The following is a 17,581-nucleotide window of genomic DNA, read 5'->3' on the forward strand; positions in this document are numbered from 1 at the left end:
AGTGGAGAAAACAGCTCGGCACGCAGCCATCCTCAAACCGGCGATTCTAAAGTTGGTTGACAAGTTCAAGGGGACAGGCAGCGTTCATGGTTCAGAGATATCGGGCCGGCCTCGCTCAGCTGTGACAGAAGAGGCAGTCGAAAGAGTGACTGAGGAACTCGTAAAAACGAGCTATCTCTTAATTCGAAAGGGCGCTGCAGCTCTAGGCATGAAACAGATCAGCTATTACAATGCCATTAAAGATTCAGGCCTTCGACCCTTCAGACCTAGCAAAGTCCAAGAGCTTAGTGAATACGACTTTGATAAACGAGTGCAGTTTTGTGAAAGATTATTGGAAAATTTTTCCAAAACCCTGGTATGATTGACAAGATTTTGTGGTTGAATGAGAGCCAGTTTACTTTGAATGGAGTTATAAACTGTTACAATAGCTGCTAATGGGCCTACTCTAACCCGCATGAAATATTCCAGGTTGGGACATCTAAAGAAGGACTAATTGTATGGTGTGGAATGACTTCAGGTGGATTTGTTGAACCATACTTCTTCGATGGTTCTGTCACTGGCGATTCCTATCTGGAAATGTTTAAGACAAATGTACGGCCTAAAGTTAAACAGCGTTAATCTACTTTTAACAGGATAGGGCGCCTTCCCACTATTCACTTGTAGTGAGAGAGTGGATCGATCAAAAGTTCCCTGGTCATTGGATTGGCAGACGAGGTCCTATCGAGTGCCCTGCGCGTTCTCCTGACCTAACTCCACCAGACTTTTTCCTCTGGGGCTACTTAAAGGGTATAGTATACAGGGACAAACCCTCTGCACTTGTTGAGCTACGCAGCCGAATCGAGCAAGCCTGTGCGGAGCTACAGCCATCGATGTGCAAGAAAGTATGCAGAAGTGTACCTCATCGATTGAAAGTATGCAGAAGTGTACCTCATCGATTGAAACTCTACATAACAGCAGAAAGAGCTCATTTCGAAAATTTTCAATAATTATATATACTATCGATAATTCTACTTTAAAATAAAATATATGTAAACCAATTATCTTATTTCTTCATCTAACTGTATTTCATCAAAGACTTAAATGGACTTTACAAACACCCTGTATAATAAAATCTTTAATGATTCAAGTTATTCTAATGAGAAAATATTGCATTTTTAAATGCGATTCCTTTTTTGTTTGGTTTTATCTATCAATTATTTCGAAAATTTTGTTTCTATTTGCTTTATAAATATATACCATTTACTTTTGCCTCATTAGGTACTGTCTTCGAAAATGATAAAAAAGGGTATTTTGAATAGATGATATGTGGGTAGTGTAAATGTCTTTAGTCCCTTAACGCGAAATGCAACCATGTATCATGTGTTTAAGGCCAGCAAATATTTAAAATCACAAAATTTTTTAAGTAATTACAAAAAGACAAAAGCAACTTTTTATCGAATACTAAGTGAATATTATGAATATTACTAGAAAATGTGCAAAATTTGTGAAAATGTGCAAAACCCTTCTCCCTCTTAAATTTCCTTTAAGAACTAATCATCAAGTTGAACACTTTTCTTGTCTGCAGCAATATACAAATAAATGTCTTCAACTATGATGTAACAGTTTCATGGAAAATGCATATTCTAGTTTATCACATTCTCTCCTTCGTGGAACACAATAACAGTAGATTAGAAAATTATGCAGAGCAATTTGATAAGGCTGTTCATTGCAAAGTCAAAAAATCGTGGTTGAACTATAAAAGAATCAAAGAATACAAGAAATATGGGGAGAAACTTAAATCTGCTGTAGTGAAATTCAATTTTGTTTGATGGGAGTCCTATTTACGCTTCAATTTTTAAAAATATTTGCAGAGACCCTTTGTTTAACTAAATCAACACTTTAAACCAAGGTAAAACAGGTTTTTCAGAAGTTTAGTGGAAAATGCAACCTATTTTAGTGTCCACAAATGTTATAATCTTGGTTGATTGTTCTGGGCGACTTATATCTTGGTGCAATCGAGAAAGACTGAAAACTAGATTGAAGTTTTAACAAAATGATTTTCTGTTCGATGATCTTTGAAAGCACTTGAATCAGTTCTTTTTTAGTTATGAGCATGTCTTCTATCGTTATTTCGATGCGTCTGAGGTCGTAATTCTGAGATACCAAACAAATAAAGTTGTTCAGTTACTTTAAGAAATTTGCTATTGTCATAAGGTTGAATTTTAAAACTGTTCCCTAGCAATTGCAAATTTTGTGCGTCCAAAAGACTAGCAACATATTACGCCGTCTAATATCTATTGCTAGTACTTTTCTTCGTCTTTTCGCTGACTTATTTTGACACATTTTCAACCAAAAGTGCTTATAGGCATGGTAAAGCTATAATTGCGAGATGTTCAATTATCTCTTGCATGTAAACCACTAAATTATCATTTATTCTTTTTTAACGATTCTGCTTTTTCAATTTGTTGAATCCTAACTGGTTTTGCAATAAACATAAAGTGAAAAAAGTATGAAGATGATGCTAAAAGAATTATTTATTTTTTCTTGAACATTTATCAAGATCGAAAGTCAACAACCACGCTCTTCAAAGATGAACGATGTAAAAAGAGAACAAAAAGGTATTGAAACTTTATGCGGATAGAGAAACGTTATGGGGTAGAGTTGAGCATCTTTTGCATGTAGGGGTAAAATTATCTTTATAATTTTCAGTTGTTCCATATCCGGTACCAGTTAAATAATTCTACATAACTGTCGGTTACTGTGAGATTGAGTGAGACCATATAAATATGAACAAAAAAAATGACTATGTGACAAAACAGAGAAATCCACCAGCTGTACCTAACAAAAGACCACTGGAATGTTTCTTAGCGTCGTGCAAGAGAAGTGCAAACAGAAATATGACACATTTTGAAATATGACACGCTTTAAACAAGAAGTATGACACATTTCGAAGAAGGATCTTTGATTCATCCGCTTTTATTACTTCTTCAATAACTTTTGAGCGTTTCCTTTGAATCCAATCTTCGCTATTAAAGGTTGTCCGTTGCATTTAACCTGTTAATTTTGACTTTAAATTGTTCATCTGTCAAGCCTATATTGGCATCTTTTTAAAACGTAGGAGTCGAAGCATCAGTAGATTTAAGTTAACTAATGAAGATAATAAACTAATGAAAAGACATGCTGTAATTGTAGTATTAAAGGCAGAGCTTTGCGATTTACAAATCGCACAATTTCTTAAATTCACCCGATCTTTTGTTTTTAAAGTTCGCAAGGAGTTAGAAGAAAATGATGGTGATTGTAATCAAGCTGCAAAACGTAAAAAGCACGAGCAATGGTCAGACACAACTAGAACACCTGAATATATTCATCAAGTTCAGAATATTGTTGACGAGAGCCCTCAAAAGTCAATGAGGTCAATCGCAAAAAAACCTGGGTGTTTCAGAAGCCACAATTCAAAGGACTGTTCATGAAAATCTTCACTACAAGTCTTATGTGATGAGCAGAGACCAGTTTATGTCTGAGACTACCAAAGCTAATTATTTGATAAGATTGATAAGTTCAAAAGAAATAACAGATGGGTGTGTAATAACTCTTGTAAAGTTCCAAAAGTCATGCACACAAAACTTCCTGCAACTGTTATGATTTTTGGGGTTGTTAGCAACGAAGGACATGTGATGCCACCATACTTCTTTCCGCAATGACTAAGAGTCACTTCTGCCGCTTACATTGACGTCTTGGGTACTGTTGTTAAGTCTTGGACTGATAGAGTAAGAAATGGAAGGTCCTACATTTTTCAACAAGACTCTGCACCAACACATAAGGCTCAAAACACTCAGGAATGGTTGGCGGACCATTTTTATGATCACATCACTCCAAACATGTAGCCTCCAAATTCTCCAGACCTGAATCCGTTGGGTTATTATGTGTGCGGCGTCGTTGAGAGAGAGATTGATAAACATCCCCACAACACCAAAGATTCTCTGAAAGATTCCATTGTCCGAGTAATGGACAACATATACGAGGGCCATCTCAAGCGCGCTTGTAGTCTGTTTAGGTCTCGAATCGAAGCTGTTATTAAAGTAGAGGGTGATTTCATTGAATGAAATTATTAAACAATAGTTTATCTTATATTATTTGTATAGTTGATTTTGATTAAAAATATACCTGAACCACTCCCAGGGTATGCTTAGCAAAAAGCAGCAAAAGATACCTATAACGATATTTCTGCGCCATGAAAACATATCCCATGGAGAATCAATGTAGCAAATAACGAATGCCATGCATTCTCCACTAACCAAAAGCAACCCGGGCATTCACTAAGTTTTATTTTATCTAAAACTGATGCTAAGCTGGGTGTAACTATATTTCTTTTGCCCTTTTTTCAGAATTATAGACTTACACCTACCCAGATTTCATTGTCAGACTGGCAATCTAATTGATAATTCCAAAGTGTTGCATTAGTTAGATTTCTCATTACGCTGATTTTGAATTAATAATACTGAAGTTTTTATGAAAACTTTATTATTATTTACAACCACATGGAAACTAAAATTCAAATTTAAACAAGAAATTTAACATTTTTAATTCACTTTTGATTTTATGTAGAAGCAAAATTGAAGTAGCAAATATAAAGAAACAAGTATGTAACAGCTAATAGGTAGTATAAAAACAGTTAGACTAAATTACTTTTAAACTTATAGGAACAAAGAAGGAATGTGCCGAAACCATTATTTAAAAGTCCAAAACAAAGACCATCCTAAGCAGCACACACTATAGGAAATGTTGAACTTTACTTTATCACCACAAGATGGATTTTTTCAGGTGGCCGTGAGCAGAGACCACTTATTTTATTGGAGTGCCCATGAAATTTGTTATTCAAATTAGGTATCTAAGAGGCAAGGGGTATACCCAAAGTTCTAATGTTCTGATACTGGTATCGAATGAGGATGACTTTCAAGAAAATAGGTTATTTGGAGCGAGCAAAACCTCGCCCCAACCCCTAACTGCCTTCTCTCTAGAACTATGTCTCCTTAAATCATAACTTTTTTTTTTTGGTAAAAAATTGATCAAAGTTAATCGACAGATTTCAAAGTCATCAAAACGTTTCTTTTCGAGTGAGATTTATAGCCGTGCAATGTTTAAAAGTTATTTACGCCCTGAAATAATTTTAAACAGTCGTAACTTCTAAACAAAAAAAAAATTTTTGGCACATGAACTGTGTTCTCCACATTTTCTTCTTTGCCAAAACAAGTTGATATCCTGATCATTGGATTAAAGAGCTTGTTTGGTCCAGTAACCTAACTCTACAGATTATAAGAAAATTAGAAAAAAATGCCACAGAAGTTCATGTTTGTTTAATGAATTTATGTCGCAATTTTACAATTTAACTATTGAAAATAGTCGCTAAGTGTTTAATGACTAATAGCAGTTTATTTTCTTCCAAACTTAAAATCTATTTATCATTCCGAACACTCCACCTTTCATGTCAATGAATTTGATAATATGTTGCTCAAAGGATTTCTATAGTTCGTAGAGAACTGCTGTAAATCTTTGATATATCTAAAACTTAAAGATTTTCAAAAGTAACTTTGAACTATTTTTTTAAAAATAATCTAAGTTCCTCTATGTATTTGGCAGCGGGAACTTCATGACTAGGCGCCTGTTTTTAAGCAGCTTATTGCGAGAATTCCCTTCCAAATGATGGGCAAATTGTGTGCAGTTCTTAAAAAAAAGATGAACAATAAATATCAATAAAAACAAATAACAGAAACTTTTTTTGTATTAAAAATTGGGGAACTGGTTTTACAACATAGAAAGTTAAGTCTGCATCTACACTAAAAAAAAATAAATAAAAAATAAAAAAACTTTGATTAACTTGGTATAACTCTCTTTACTTTCCATTCAAACAAAATTTCAGAGGATTTATGATTAACTTTGTATGAATCTCTGCAGCTTTCCATTGAAAATTTCAGAGGATTTATATCTATACTGTAAAAGCTGCTTTGGTTTTCATAACTGTATAGAATGTTGGTCGAGTAATTGCTTAGAAATATATTTACACACTCTTTCTTTTGGTTTTGTTTCTTTTGCTACTTTTTCACCACCATTATCCTTACAAATCTTCTTTCTCAGTTTTTATTTCTATCAAGCATTGATTTGTTACACCAAATATATGTTAATCCAAGTATTACAACAAGTGAAACAGCTGGTAAAATAGTGAAGTTGAGTTTATCTTTTTAGGTGTTGTTTGTAACACAAGGTTCTTACTTTAACTTTTGTGTTTGCTGTTTAAACAAAAAAAGTTAAATTCAATACAAAAATATGCAAACCAAATGAGAATGTAACTTAAAAAAGTATAAAGGAGATTAATTATACGATAAACCTTACAACTTTACAAAAACTTGAAATATTCATGCTTTTAAGTTACCTCTGACATGTCACTCGAGATATCAACAATGTCGCTTTCATTACTACTATAATAATAGTATTGTTCATTTGGAATTTGTGCAATCGCTGATTTGTTCAATTGAAGGGCAGAAATTGTTAGTAGCCAATTACTTTGAACTAAATTTATAAAATGTACAAGAACATGCTTCAAATACGAAGTGCTTTGGATGGTTTCAACTGCTTTATGTACATCTGTGTTTTTCTAAATACACGTAAAAGTTGGACGGTTGTTAAAGGTATGCTTCATAATTACTTTGAAAACTAAATGAAAAAAACAAAACAAAAGTTGAAAAGATAAGAAAAAAGAAGTTAAAAACAATAACCATTTTTCAACACTCACAAAGAATTTTCTAGTTGTCTCTAAAAGCTTATATTCGTAATATCAAAAAAAGCTGGGGTGTCATCTTGTTTATGAGCTTCATTGAACCAATAATTCCCTTCGATTCTTTGGTTAACGCCCCTTCCATATCTTTTTGTTTGCATTTATGATAACTTTGCTTTAATAGCTTTTACATAACTATGGCCTAAAAAAAAAAATAAAGAAAACAACGTTAGCTGAGAGTAGTTAGAAGCACAAAGTATTTTAAGTCGTCCTGGTACGAATACGGATAAAGTACGATTTATAACTCGACACAAGTTAATTGACAAGTAAATAAAACTAGCATTGAAAAAAATTACTAAATTTATCAACAATTAACTTGCAAAATTAACATGAGCAGAAAATGATAATTAAGTTAAAATAATATCACTTTAGGTGAGAATATATATAAATAGTATATATATATATATGTATGCATGTATGTATGTATATCAAGTTGGTTTAACACAAACAACAATGCTATAAAGAACTTTGTGACGCAACTTACATTGAGTTACATTGTATATTGAGTTCTGATTATTTGCGCAGATGACTCCGTAGCTTCTTCAAAACTTAAGTGGTGCTACTTAAGTGGTGCAACCTTAGCACTGGTACGAGTTAAGCAACCTTATTATATATGTATGATTATATAGTGTTATGCATATGTCATTTTATGTTGCGTTACCTATATTACATTATCTGTAGCTATCTTCATGATAATATTATAATGACTTAAAATTGAAATGATAACACAATATCTAATTCTCTGCACATAAAACATCTTTATGCCTGTCTAATTTTCTAACTCTTTTTTGTTATTTTTTTTTGTTTTTTGGTTAGCTACTTTTTTTTGTGGTTTGTCTTTTGTTTGTTTTCTATATTTTTTTGGTTTGCCTATCAACAATCAATATTTAAGCTTTGAAATTTTTGCGCTGTAAGTGTAAATCAAAAGAAAAATTTAAATGAAATTAAAACCGACTGTATAAATAAAAAAAAAAACCTTTAAAAAATTCAAACTTTAAAAAATATCGAAAAAATTTGTCTTAAGTCTTATGTATAGTACTGCATAGCGCAGTTTCTTAAATAACAAAAAATAAATTACAAGTTTTTAGTTCAGTCTTTTGAATGAGGATGAAAAACTTTCTCCTGTATTCATTATTATTTTTTCACCTCAATGATAGAGCACACCATCTCGATTTGCTGTTAATTTTGATATTAGAGCATAAAACCACTCAGTTCCATAAAAACGATAAGAAAGATACTTAAAAAATTTTAAAACTGTTAAAAACGGATTCTAACAGTTGTATTATTCGGAAATTTTTTGCATTAGTTTCCAAAAGTCAGATGGGCACAAGAAAAAGTTCATTGGTTTAAAAATTATCTTTACCATGTTTAAATATATTGGAACTGAATAAATTTTAATGTATACAAAAGTTATATAAAATAACAATTTCACGGACACGGAGTAGCAATTGAATTCAGTGGAATGACAGTTAATCACGCAGAAAATCTTTCAATTCCACCTTAAAAAAACTTTCTCCGTTTGAATGGCAGCTTCATAAAAAATAACACAGAGAAAAAGAAAGACGAGAAAGAAATAGATTTTAAATACAAACTTAGAAACTTTCTGAATTTACAACTACAGACAAATTAAATAAGATCTAAAAGATTTTGTGGCTGAAAGTTTTATTATGATAATGAAAACTCTGCATAACTTCTAGGAGATATTGATTCTTATCAGTGTTAGTAAAAATTAAGATATGTCAAGGTAAGGTTACCATCACTTACAGGGATACATATCCTGATGAATAAATTATTGTTTCTAAGTTTATGTTATTCAAAAAAAAATCATCATACATGACTCTAACAATTTTTAAAGTCTTCTAGGTAGCCTCCTATATCCCACTAGGTAGCCTCCTATATTCCATTTCGCCGTGCTGTTGGTAAATCCAATGTTTAAAAATATAGTCATTCTAGGCTTTTTTATTTCAACCTAGAAAGACCAACTTGACAGAAGAAACAGTCATGCATCTGATCACGAGTTTTTGTTCAAAAAAACCTGGTAATGTCTCGTCTTTTCTATCCTCTTTTCTGTGTTATATTGCAGTTCTGCAGGACTCGTAAATCCTCTATTGTATGCGCGAATCACATGTATCAATGTTTGTGTGGTACGAATGGCAAGATCGTTCTGCTTATCAAGCTGTTAGCAGTCTCTTTGTATTTTTTAGAAACAATACACATTCTTACGGTGGTCTTGATAGCTTTTAGCCTGGTTTGGCTAAAAACTTGGAAAAAATTTTTTCACTTTATTTGTGTAACTATTCCTTGAGAAAAAGAAAACTTAATTTTTTTACCCTATCAAATGTTTAAAAAATGTTTAGTAAAGCTTAAGAAATGATGCTTACATTAAAGGTTTTTTACTGACAGAGTTGAATTGAGCGCACTGCAATTTAGAAAGCAAGACTTAAAAAACGGAGATTTGAGATTACTAATGCACTTAAACTTTCATTAGACAACTTTCAATTTGATTTAAAGAGAAAATTTGAACTTTTTGTATTTTCTTTTTATCTGAATCAGTTTACAAAATATAAAAAGCCATAATTTGAATGACGTGCACTTTTAAAGTTTTTTGAACAGAAAAGTTGACTATATATAACAACTTTCTGGTACTAAGATACCCCCTAGCGTGAATATATTAATGTTTTCAATTTAAAACGAAGTTCTATATAAAAAGAGCAAAAGTAAGTATGATATTTTTAATATCTAAAAGATGGCAGATTAATTACCACATTTTTTAAACAAACTTTGTTTTGAATCTTCTGAAACAAAGTCCTGAAATATAAGTGCAATCAAGCTAAATGCTTACCCACATGTTGTTGCTTTCTTTCACTGATTTCGGTTTTGGAGACTGTTAAACTGTACTGTACTAAAAGATTCAAAAGTAACTGTTTTCTGCAGAAAAAAAAGCATTTAAAATTTTGCATCAACGGATCCTCGGATGTGTATACATCATAGATGTGGCGCTCCTGGATTAATAAGCTACATTATGATCATTCATTGACTACATTGATCAATCGTTGAAGAAACCTTTCCAACTTTCGTCAAACTTTTTATCACCATTAAATTTTAAAATGGAGTCGTTTTATATACCTCCACTGATCTTGCCTAATTTTAACAGATTTTTCATCTGAATTGATTATTGCGTAAGTTTCTTATACTTGAAATCATTGTTGCTCGTTGATTTGAAGGACCGTTTATATGTTACGTCATTTTGCATTTAAATGTTGCATAGCATCTGCAAAGTCGTTATCGATGTTTCAGTTTCTAAATCGACATTTTCTTCATACTCTTTATATTTTAGTAGCACAAATACTCGTATAACCTCTTTTTGTGTGTTACCTAATTTGTTACATAAAACCCTTATTTTTTCTTTACTTGGAAGTACATCCTCACCAAGAATTTCAAACAGCTGATGTGTTAATCAAATGAATGAAGGTTTGAAACCTTCATTCATTTAAAAGAGAATATCAACAGCTGATAAATATTCAAATTGGTTTATACAGCTCATATTTTTTAATTCCAAAATATTTAAGATCTTTTTGGTCATACCCTGTCTTTGATTTTTATTTAAATTGTTTAAAAAAATTTGTTTTGGATATGTTGTTGCTCCTTTACCCGAGTGGCTAACATGTTTACAAATTCAAATTATTTATTGCTTTTTAAAATCATTTTTTAAAGTTATTTAAAAGCAATGACAGTTTATTTTTAAAAATGAACACAGTAAAGAAAAGGTTTTCAATTACTTTCTGCTAAAGCTTCATCTTATGAGCTAAGTGTGTTATACAAATAACATTTTTTTTAGTAAAATTGTTTATATTGCTTGTAAGCAATTATAGTAAAAAAGGCAATTTAAGCCATGTTGAGTTTATATAAGGGAAATAGTATGAAAGGTGAGGGGAGGGGAGGGAGGGGAGGGGAGGGAGGGGAGGGGGGATCTTTTTTTTTTAAAGTTACTTGATTTTTAAAAAATACATTTCTCCTATTATATTTAGATGATGGTAGGTATTGTTCGTAATTAATTGAATAGATCTAAAACAATATCAAGTGTAAAACTGCTAATGTAATCTCTTCAACCGTTAAGGTGGCCATACACTATAATTTAGAAAAGAACAGTAATTTTTTCTGTTGTCTACCATATGTTTTACAATACGTTTTAGACAACGAAATTTTCTGAGAAAAAAAAATATGACCAAAATTTACTCAATAAAAATAATCACAAATTTTGATATAATAAACACAAACACGTCGAAATCTGAAAAACAGATTATACCTGCAATTTTGCGACGCGAAAATATTCAGTAGAGAAACACCAAGTTTCTGCTGCGTGAATGGAGAAATTTGATTACAACCACCTGAAAGCACCTTCTTAAGAATCTCTATATTGATGGTTAAGAAAGTTCCAGAATCGAAATACTAAAAATATAAAAACTGCAACGCCGGCTTATAATAACTTTCTATAATAACTTAACGCTCTATAATAACTTTCGGAGCCAATTTGTTCCACCCCAATAGAAATAAAATCGATAGTGCATTCGGCTGAAAATCAGTTCTCCATGTATTTAGCTGAAAAGTAGATCTCCAATTATAATACTTAAAAATCTGAACTCACCGAAATCAATAAAAGACTGCAGTTTCCAATCAAATTAGCCTATAGTTTTACAATTAACAAAGACCAAGGACAACTTTAAGACATTCAGGCATCAACCTTAAAGACTCCTGCTTCATTCGCGGTCAGTTTGAAGCTCGAGAAATATGTACCTATATACCCCGGCTAAAAAATTGAAAAATATTGTTTATAAACAAGTAATATAAATATTCAGAATATACTTTCGATATAAGCTATATCTCTTACATATTGTTTATCTCTTACATATTGTTTATCCATTTATTCTAACTACCACATAATCTCATATTAACTCTCTGAGCGATCAGGGATCACAACTAATTATAATCATATTTAAAAATGAGGTTTTATTATGTTAAAATTTCCACATTTTAAAAGTTACGTTTAAAAAGTATTTTAGTTTTTTAGTTTTCTAATTTACTTATTAGTTGACTAATTTACTGTTTTTGTTCTTCCGATTATCCAAGCACTTTTTTTCTTTCTCACATTTTTTATAAGCTACCATTATGATAAGATTAGCTGTGATTCTACTTATTTCAATGAAAATATTTGTTTTTAACTTATCCCGCTCAAAGTTTAATTTTTGCTTGACTTGTTTGCGCGGGTGAATATTTAATATATATTCTTTAAGCGTTTGTAATTTTGTAATCAATTGTACGTCTTTAAGTTTTCTAATTTACTTTTGTCGTTAGAAATTTACACTTGGCGATGTTTTAAGCTGTAAAGGGATGAATCTACAACAAAGTTTATTGTTTTTTAGTTGTTTAAGCAGTTTGTTAAAAGCAGTGCATAAAGTATAAATGCTTTCGAGTTTTTAAAAACTGAGTTGTATTGTACCACTTTTTCTCCGGAACTTAAAATTTGGTGTGTTTGAGATCACCGTCCAATTGAAGTACTATGAATCACACTAGAGTGAAAAACTTTACCAAACTACTTGGCACCTTCACATTATGGTCTTCAATTTGTGCTGTTACGTTAACTTTTGAAATAAGGTGTAAACTATCTAACATGCGTGCAGTACTTTAGGAATGGCATGTCTCATTATTAAGAAAATGAATATGCTGTCGATCTGGTGACAGATGGAGGACGGCCAAACACATTTTATCAAATATTAGAGACAGGTATGATAATTTTTGGTTTGAATAATCCAAACTTAGATCCACTAATTTCTTCAGCAGGTTGTGTACACTTGCAAGAGATGTAGATCTCACTAATGTTGCAAAAATGCGATCTTTTTGACATATCTTAATTTTTACTAACAATGATGACATAATCTTTTTTTTTGCCTAGATGTTATGGAGAGTTTTTATTAACACAATAAAACTTTCAGCCAATAAGTTTTTTTTAGATCTTGATTAAACTTGTTATGTAGTTGTAAACTCAAAAAGTTTCTTTGCTGAACTCTCTTTTTGCCTGGGTTATTTTTGAAGATGCTGGGAAAGTTCAAGCTTATCTAAAGAGGAATTTAAAGATTCAACTGGCATTTATAAACTGTTTTGTAAAAATCTTTCCCCAATTTCAAATACAAAAAAAAGAGAAGAATTTCTATTGTTTATTTCTCTTGAATTTCTATAGTTTGTTTCTTTTCTTGTTCAAGTTTTTGTAAGAACTGTACATGATTTAAACAAAGTGCTGGCATTCATGATTTGTTACATGATTTTTTTCAGCTTTTTAAAACTTTCGTTTTTAATTTTTAAAATCCTTTTGTAATCATTTTGAAGGGCTAAGGAAAGATTTTAGTTTTATCTTTTTTAATCAAAAATGAAAATCATTTAGAATTTAAAACACTTGCAAAAGTAAAAAGTGATGATTGGAAATCTTTACAAGTTTGTTGTTTTCATATCCTATTTTGTTAAAAACCCTATCGTAAAAGATGATGGTGATAGGTTAAATGTTTATGAAACAACTTGGAAAGATCAATTTGACGTTGGTCTCAGAAATCTTGATAATACTGAAAATATTCTCAAAAAGAAAGAAAATGAAAAGCAGTTATCAGCAAGAAAAACGCTGAAAAGATTGTAAGTAACGTTTTGTTCTTGCTTTTGATATTGTTATTTATTTATTTTTTTTCCATTTATTGGTAGATATTGGATATTGTGGTTACTACTAGATAGTGCCGGTTCTAGCGCATTGAGCCTTTTCCCATACTTAAGGTTGATACCTTTGATGCGTTGACTTAGCTTTTATTCAAAAAAATCTGTTTAGAAGTTCTAAAAAAATTTCTTGCCGCAATATATTTTTGTGATGATTCTTTTTGTTAAGTTCTAAATTTTTTTTCTTGTTGAAGTTTTAAAATATTTTTTGCCATGATTATGTTGTTATAAAAAATTTCTTACCGCAATGATTTAAATCTATTTTGGAGGTCTGCTTTTGTAATGTCCAATAGCCAAGGTGTGAATACCGTCTTCCAAAATGAATCTTTTATCGTCGTTAGCGCTGAGAGCGACTTTGTTGATTTCTTCGGTGTACATGTTGTGAAGATGAGATCGGATGACGTTCATGGTTTTGAGCTGTTCTTTCTTATCCATTAAGCAGTCGTAGTAATCTTTGTGATCTAATTTATTTTTAACTACATTTTTCTGAACTCCTTTGCATCTTTTGTGTTCTTTTTCTTTTTCTTCGTCTTCTTTTTTAAGGATCTTGTAAGAGTAGAGTTTAGGTCTAAGCCCAACAAACTCTTTAATTTGCTTTCCTCCGGTTTCATCCTTGAACATGCCGATGACCTTTTTATTTAAGCCCACTTTGAACCCAACGTTTTGAACAGCAGGATGGTTTTTATCAAATTCGCTCGTGTCAAATTTGCTTTCAACATCATCAGCAATGTCTTCGTAAAAATCTTCCGTTTTGATTTCGTAAAAGAGCGAGTCTGTATCGGTCATTAATAATTTTGCTCGATAACCGTATTTAGGCTTCATGTAGTCGTAGTTGTGCTCAAACATGAGAGTTTTGCTGATGTCAAGGATACACATTCCCAAGTAAACAGGTTTATCATAAAAGACTTCTGTTTTCTTCATGTGAACCGCAATTAAGTTTTCATCAAAAATGGTGTTTCAATCATATTTAGGACTTTTGGATAATTTTAAGGCTTCTTTTTTAGTGGTGACAAGTTTAATATCAACATGCTTGCAACGGACGACTGATGCAAGGCCTTTACCTGCTCCTGTTAATGAAAGACCTATCGTAGTTAGGTTTGTTCGACCTCCTGTTAAAGTTTCTGTGAAACCTGCAAAAGTACGGTTTGTTGTTGGACCTGATGTAACACCTGCTCCAAGGCCTGTTTCAAGCGACTTGATTTCATTCGGACCTGCTCGCTTGCAAAATCGGGTAACAAGAGCTGAACCATCCATCCTTGACACACCTGTTACCGATTCAACAAACGTCATTACACCTAGACCGGTTCCAGCACCAAGACCTGGGTTGTTTTCAAGAATTGCAACAACTGTCTACAACGGTTTCAACAAAATAAATGCTCTCGTTGATCATTCATTCCGAATAAGGTGAAAAATGCAATGAGCAGCGTTAGAAATGGAGTGGAAGAAACGATAAAGTCTCTCAAAGACGTTGTATTTGGTAGACCTGTTCCCGCTCCAAGACCTTTTAAAATAAAGTTTAAAATGACTGAGCATTCAGCGGAGCGTGCTGTTAGACAATTTTCTTACGAACCTTCCGTTCGATATCAAGACCTTGCAGCCTTTTTTAACTTGGTGAGAGAGTCTGTGATCAAAGTCATTAACTGGTGAAGAAACTACTCGAACGGCTACTTTTTCTTCCAACTCGGAAATTATTCTGGGTGCTACGAATTTAAAAAAGTTAATGGGTGAAATGGAAGAAAAAGTATTGGAACGTAGTGTTAAATACAATAAGTTGGGATCCAATTGCAGAATGTCTAAGATTTTAAAAATGGATATAAACTTTATTGATTACGTGCCTCTCAGCGGCGGATCCTACATCGATCTTCCTACTGAACTTAAAAGTAAAAAGGCGATCATCAACATGGAAAACAAAGACGATCAATGCTTTAAATGGGCGGTCACCAGAGCGTTGAATCTGAAAAATAGAGACAACAAAAGAATTAACAATGAGCTCATTAAAAAATCGGAAGAGCTCAATTGGGAAGGAATTAAATTTCCTATTGATTACCATAAAATCGGCAAGTTTGAAAAAATAATCCAGACATTAGCGTTAACGTCTTTTGCTATATGGATAAAAAACCTCACCCTTTGCGAAGATCTGAATTTTTGAATCGAAAGCATTGCGTTGATTTGCTGTATATTTCAAACGAAGACACTGACCATTATTGCCTCATTAAAAATTTCAGTCGGATGCCGGTTCTTCAGCATCAGCTCGTCAACACAAAAAATATTTTTGCAGAAATTGCCTTCAAGGTTATGACCAAGAAGAAAAGCTCCAAATTCATCAACCTTATTGTTATGATAACGCTCCAGTAAGAATCGAACTTCCTAAAGAAGGGACAACCGTTGAGTTTAAAAACTATAAAAAGTCTATGAAAGTTCCATACGTCGTATATGTCGACTTTGAAAGTTTCATCAAACCCATCGATGACAAGACTAAATATAATAACGAAGAGTCTTACACCAAAAAATATCAAAAGCACATTCCAAGCTCCTTCTGCTACTACATCAAATGCTTCGACGAAACCATTTACAAAAGAAAACCTGTCACGTACACAGCAGAAAGCAATGATGACGATGTGGCGCAAAAGTTTATAGACAGCCTTGAAACAGAACTTATAAAAATTTGGAACGATAGCGATTTACTACAACATCGCTGGAGTAAAAAGAAAGTGGTAACTGATGAGGATGAAAAGAATTTTAAAGATGCAACACAATGTCACATTTGCAAAGAAAAACTTGAAAACAATAAAGTCTTAGACCACTGTCATTTAACTGGAAAGTACCGAGGAGCTGCGCACAACGCTTGCAATAAAAAATATCAAATTCCAAAATTCATACCTGTCATTTTTCATAATTTGTCCGGTTACGACAGCCATTTGTTCATCAAGAAATTGGGTGGCAAACTCAATTGCATCCCCAACAACAATGAGAAATACATCAGCTTCTCAAAAAAAATCAAAGTGAGAGAATTTATTGATAAGAAAGGTAAACTAAAGGAAGATTCATGTCCTTCAAGTTAGACAAACTGTCTAAAGATCTAAACGACGACCAATGCAAAAACGTGGCTATGTACTACTTTGGAAAAAAGTTTGACTTGTTAAAAAAAAAGGCATTTACCCTTACGAATGGGTGGACTCCATTGATAAGTTCTCTGAAACAACATTACCACCTATTAAAGCATTTTATTCCAAACTAAACGATGAACCAGCAGAAGTGAAAGACTATGCACATGGTCAGAAAGTTTGGAACGAATTTGGATGCAAAACGTTTAAAGATTATCATAAGCTGTACAACAAGTCTGACGTGCTGACACTTGCTGACATTTTCGAAAATTTCAGAGAGGTGTGCCGAACCTATTACGGTCTTGACCCTCCTTGGTATTACACCTCCCCTGGTTTGGCTTGGGATGCTATGTTAAAAATAACTAAAATTAAATTAGAGCTTTTATTCGACCCTGACATGCTTCTCGTGATTCAAAGAGGAATACGCGGTGGAATCAGCATGATCTCCTACCGACATGGAACTGCTAATAACAAATACATGGGCGACTCGTACGATCCTTCACAACCATCAAAATTCATCCAGTATTTAGATGCTAACAATTTGTACGGATGGACGATGAACAAAAATCTTCCCGTTGGAGGATTTAAATGGATGTCTAAAGACGAACTCACCAATTGGAAATCCATGCCATGCATTCTTGAAGTCGATTTAGGTTACCCCGATCACCTTCACGACAAACACAACGATTACCCTTTGGCTCCTGAAAGAATGACCATTGGGAAAGTAGAAAAGCTGGTTCCTAATTTAAACAACAAAGAGAAATACGTCGTCTATCATGAAAACCTAAAACTCTATGAACAAATGGGTTTAGTCATTACCAAAATTCATCGAGGGATCACCTTTAGAGAAGAACCTTTTATGAAAATTTACATTGACCTCAACACCAAAAAGAGAACAGAAGCTACCTGCGAATCT

General features: G+C 32.6%; 1 protein-coding gene and 1 long non-coding RNA gene across 5 annotated transcripts in view; one reads left to right on the forward strand and one right to left on the reverse strand.

Moving 5' to 3' along the window:
• Nucleotides 1–5,740: 5,740 nt before the first annotated feature.
• On the reverse strand, nt 5,741–8,285 carry LOC149894693 (uncharacterized). Of its 2 annotated transcripts, XR_016452688.1 has the most exons (4): nt 7,293–8,285; nt 6,767–6,950; nt 6,407–6,628; nt 5,741–6,263 (listed from the first exon to the last, which is right to left on the reverse strand). It is a non-coding gene; the product is annotated as an uncharacterized LOC149894693 (long non-coding RNA). The 2 variants fall into 2 exon arrangements; XR_016452684.1 differs by lacking the exon at nt 7,293–8,285 and having other exon boundaries at nt 6,750–6,865.
• LOC145192708 (chloride channel CLIC-like protein 1) overlaps nt 6,236–17,581 on the forward strand; it is a 29,442-nt gene continuing 18,096 nt past the window's right edge. Inside the window, exons 1-2 of one of the 3 annotated variants that reach the window (XM_090088081.1) lie at nt 6,236–6,662; nt 13,245–13,486. The gene's annotated coding sequence lies outside the window, so the exon portion shown is untranslated. Of the gene's footprint in view, nt 6,663–12,046; nt 13,487–17,581 lie in introns of those variants that run through there. The other 2 variants (XM_090088076.1, XM_090088069.1) reach the window with 2 other exon arrangements.

This window comes from Hydra viridissima, unplaced genomic scaffold (genome assembly GCF_058129835.1).
Source record: "Hydra viridissima isolate aposymbiotic clone 2 unplaced genomic scaffold, HvirCarnegie_v1 scaffold_1, whole genome shotgun sequence".
NCBI classification, from domain to species: Eukaryota; Metazoa; Cnidaria; class Hydrozoa; order Anthoathecata; family Hydridae; genus Hydra; species Hydra viridissima.